The following is a 5,095-nucleotide window of genomic DNA, read 5'->3' as shown; positions in this document are numbered from 1 at the left end:
GTGGTTAAGAGCTCGGATGCTAACCAAAAGGTCAGCAGTTTGATTCCACTAGCCACTCCTCGGAAACCCTATGGGGCAGTTCTACTCTGTCCTATAGGGTCGCTATGGGTAAGAATTGACTCAGTGGAAATGAGTTTAGGTTTAGTTTTATTATAAACAATATCCCTAGAGTTTTAATAAATAAATCATCTACAAATTTTACTAACGAATATATAGCCATGTTACTTTTAAAAACTTTGTAAGTGCTCTCTTTGGCTGCAGATATACTACATTGGAACAATGCAGAGAAGATTAGCATGACCTCTACACATAGATGACACATAAACTTGTGAAGTGATCTATATTTTTCAGAGGTTAGCATAGGCCAGAAAGTGTGTGGAGGATATTGAGTGTAAAGGAGCAAAATGGAATTTGGGGGAAGACGTTCTACATCATGATTGTAGTTGAAGTAAAACAACTGTATACCCTTGTCAAAACGCATCAAATTGTAGTCTTGAAACTGGTGACTTGTATGTAAATTACACTCCAATAAAGATGATAAAAAAAAATTTTTAAATTTAAAAAAATCCAAACCATTATAAAATTCTGATTCTTTCTCCTCTCCCATGCATGAATTGGGGTTATATAATTTCACAAAGGGACAGAGATTTTCTCCTCTTTTCTCTTTTGCTTGAGGAATTCAGGCATGGCAGTCTTGTGGTAATTGCACAAGACACTTGCAAGTAAATCAAAATTTACCATATTTAGATCGAAGTAAATATGCGTTTTAATGTAATATCTAATAGTTTCATATCACCTAACTAAGGCAAATATTGGGGAAACTTAAATAAAGTGGAATGATCAATAATCAACAACGTGCTGCCCCTCAAAAAAGAAACAAAATATTTTAGGGACAATATCTTTCTACAAGGAAAAGATTATTATTCAACTTTCTATCATAAAAATCTACTTTATTTCTCCAACCATTCATTGGATTAAAACTTTAAATACATATATATATGCATGTTATAAACATGGAATAGATATGTGTGTGTATCTGTCTATCTGTCTCCATATGCACTCAAAATGACAGAAGTTTGTTTGGTGAGATTAATATAATATGGAAAGAGTAACTTTTTATCCTTTCTCCCTTTAGACTTTTTCTTGGCACATCAATCGAAATGAGGTGGGAAAAACGAAGCTTGAACAGAACACAAAATTGAAGCTAAAGACAATAGAGAAGATTGATTAGCCCCACTTTATCTAGTAAGTGTCAATAGCAAGGAGCTACTGGGCTTCTGCACTGTTTTCCTCTAAACTTTTAGCCTTACATCCATCAAACCTCAAGATAACTATCCATCATGGAGTCGAAGTGGCGAACAACTGTGTGGTCCTTTGATAAGGGGCAGTGTCACAATTTGTCTCTTTCTCTTCCCACAGATCACCTCTAATGGGGTAAGGCCAGGCCACAACAGCTGCAAATAGCCCAAAGACATTCTTTAGTGTAAAAGAAATTCTCAGCAAATATTTAGAATAGAAATCTAAGCAACTCTCAAAAATGTCTAAACTCAATAAATATGTACTTGAGTGTTTATCAATTGTATTCTCTTCTTTTTAAACACTAGTTTTGATAAACTCAATTTTTTAAGTATGATCAATTAGCGGAATTGTGGTAAGTTTAAAAATGTGATGAAGTAAATAATTCCCTGAGAGCTACAATGCAGAATCTGTATAATCTGAGTAATATTTAAAATCTAGGACTATATTGGTGTTTATGCAATGCCTACACAGAGGTAATCCATGCATTTAGATATATGATAGAGCATCTATGCCATTCAAAAATGCCTGAAGAGATCTACTCACCCCACCCCACCCCCAAAAATAGTCTAATTTATGAAAAATTCTTAGTAACACAGAAAATGATTAGAATATTAGGAGAAAGAAAGTAAAATTCAAAAAATAGGTTTTATGGTTATAATTACATTATAAAAATATTCACAGATAAACTGGCTGAAAGTTTACAAAGTATATCAATTGGACATACTTTGAGCATATGTAAAATAGTCAGATTATTTTTTTTCTCTCTTTCATAAATGTTTTGAAAAATTGTCGTATTGTTTCTAGATATATATTTTATTCTTTAGGTTCCTGAGTGGCACAATGGATTGCTCGTAGCTACTATCTGAAAGGTTGGTGGTTTGAATCCACCCCGTGGCGCCACAGATAAAAGGCCTAGAAATCTATTTCCATATTATTACAGCCACTGAAAAATCCATGGAGCTCAGTTCTACTCTGAAATACATGAGGTCACCATGAGTTGTAATCAACTCAATGGCAGAGGATTTTGATTATTTTGTTCTCTACGTATTTGAAAACTTAGCAAATTTCCATTAAGATACCCTAGCGTTCCATGTCAATATGAGGTAGCTTTAAAAGAAAGAGCTCTGTATCTCCACCAGCAGGGAAGATGTCATCGCAAGCAGATTTGTAACTGTCGTATTATAGGCCTGAAGATCATGGGTTCTTGGGCAAGAAGCAGCTCTATTCAAGGGGAATGAGAAGAAACACAACCTTAAGTATTCTGAAACTTTGTCTTGCTACTTTGAGTCTGCCCAATGGAATGAAATAAATTGGAAATTAGGAATGAGATTTATATAATTGGTTCAGAACCTCCTCAAGCACCCTGATGTTACTAAACAAAGGGTTTGTTCTACCCCTTCCTGACCTCATGTCTCACCTTAAGTTAGTTTATGACTTCTTTTGCCTTTAAATCTGCTCTTGGATTTCTTTTAGATGGATTTTATATCAGTAAAACATTTAAGAGGGAAACTCTGAGTTTCTGCAAGTCACAGGGCCCATTCTGAGAAGATAGTTCCTTAGTCCTTATGAGTCCCCGATAGTCTCTATCATGTTGTTTAAGATCCATTTCTTTGACCCTAAAGGCATTTTAGCGTGTTGATTTTTTTACTGAATACAAACACTGATCATAGAAGAATAATTGACTAGTGTCATTTTCAGTCAACATTTACACTGGGAGTGGACAAGGGTGTGAGAAACACAAGGCCTGTGGAAATGGGACAATAGATAGGAATACTGATTGGGAAGGTAGGAACCCAGGAAACGAACGTTTGTTTCATTCGCCATTTGATCCTCTTGAACATGGTTGCATAAAGGATGTGGACCTTAGCATCAGACCAACTAGGATACAAATTCTATCTTTACCACTTAATAATTTTGAGGTCGTAAACAACTTACCTAACCTGTCTCAATAGCGTGTTCTCCATTGGACTACACTGTCCAATGGAGAAAGTAATATATACTTCAAAAAATATTTTAAGGAATATGAGGTAACTGTGTATATAACAATATATAAGAACTCCATAAATGTTACCATTTTTCTTTTTGTTTTCCTCTGCAAGTTAGATATAAATTGTGCTCCCTAAGTCCCCACGTGCCTGTCAGTTTGTTGTACTGTGGTGGCTTGCATGTTGCTGCAATGCTGGAAGATATGCCACCAATATTTCAAATACCAGCAGAGTCACCCATACTGGACAGGTTTCTAGGAGCTTCCAGACGAAGACAGATTAGGAAGAAGGACCTGGCAGTCTACTTCTAAAAAGTTGGCCATTGAAAACCTTATGAATAGCAGCAGAGCATTATTTGATATAATGCCAGAAGAAGAGCCACTCAGGTTGGAAGGCACTCAAAATATGATTGGGAAAGAGTTGCCTCCTCAAAGTGGAGTCAACCTTAATGATGTGGATGGAGCAAAGCTTTCGGGACCTTCTTTTGCAGATGTGGCATGACTCAAAATGAGAAGAAACAGCTGCAAATGTCCATTAATAATCAGAACATGGAATGTACAAAGTATGAATCTAGGAAAACTGGAAATCATCAAAAATGAAATGGACCTCATAAAGATCAATATCCTAGGCATTGGTGAGCTGAAACAAACTGGTATTGGCCATTTTGACAATCATACAGTCTACTATGTGGGGAATGACAAATTGAAGAGGAATGGTGTCTCATTCATCTTCAAGAAGAACATTTCAGGATCTATCCTGAAGTACAACACTGTCAGCAATACAATAATATCCATACACCTACAAGGAAGACCAGTTAATATGATTATTATTCAAATTTACACAGTGTCATGGTTTGAGTTATGTCTCCAAAAAAATATGTGTATCAATTTTGCTGGGCCATGATTCCCAGAATTGTGTGGTTGGCCTCCATTTTGTGATTGTAATTTTATGTTAAAGAGGATTAGGGTGCGATTGTAACACTACCCTTACCCAGGTCACATCCCTGATCCAATGTAAAGGCAGTTTCCCTAGGCTGTGGCCTGCACCACCTTTTACCTTACAAGAGATAAAAGGAAAGAGAAGCAAGAAGAGAATGGGGGACCTCATACCATCAAGAAAGCAGTGCTGGAAGCAGAGCGCATCCTTCATCCTTTGGACCAGGGTCCCTGCACAGAGAAGCTCCTAGTCTGGGGGAACATTGATGAGAAGGCCAACAGACAGAGAAGGCCTTCCCCTGGAGCTGACACCCTGAATTTGGACTTTTAGCCTACTTGACTGTGAAGAAATAAATTTCTCTTTGTTAAAAGCCATCCACTCGTGGTATTTCTGTTAGAGCAGCACTAGGTGACTAAGACATACACCAACCACTAATGCCAAAAATGAGGAAATTGAAGATTTTTACCAACATCTTTAGTCTGAAATTGATGAAACATGTAATCAAGATACATTGGTAATTGCTGGTGATTGAGATATGAAAGTTGGAAACAAAGAAGGATCAGCAGTTGGAAAATATGGCCTTGGTGATAGAAACGATGCCAGATATCAAATGATAGAATTTTGCAAGACCAAAGGCTTCTTCATTGCAAATATCTTTTTTCAACAACATAAAGAGTGAGTATCCACCCTCACCAGATGGAATATACAGGAATCATATCGACTACATCTGTGGAAAGAGACTATGGAGAAGCTCAACATCATCAGTCAGAACAAGGCCAGGGACTGACTTGCTCATATGCAAGTTCAAGTTGAAGGTAAAGAAAATTAGAGCAAGTCCACCAGAGCCAAAATACCACCTTAAGTATGTCCCATCT

At 36.8% G+C, this 5,095-nt stretch overlaps 1 non-coding gene across 1 annotated transcript; it reads left to right on the top strand.

Annotated features, from left to right (window-relative positions):
- Nucleotides 1-242: 242 nt before the first annotated feature.
- LOC111820288 (U6 spliceosomal RNA) lies at nt 243-348 on the top strand. The gene has a single exon (XR_002823844.1). It is a non-coding gene; the product is annotated as a U6 spliceosomal RNA (small nuclear RNA).
- Nucleotides 349-5,095: the final 4,747 nt, after the last annotated feature.

This window comes from Trichechus manatus, unplaced genomic scaffold, assembly GCF_000243295.1.
Source record: "Trichechus manatus latirostris isolate Lorelei unplaced genomic scaffold, TriManLat1.0 scaffold00032, whole genome shotgun sequence".
NCBI lineage: Eukaryota > Metazoa > Chordata > Mammalia > Sirenia > Trichechidae > Trichechus > Trichechus manatus.
The sequence above is the reverse complement of the archived record's forward strand: the minus strand, read 5'-3'. Positions and strand labels throughout refer to the sequence as shown.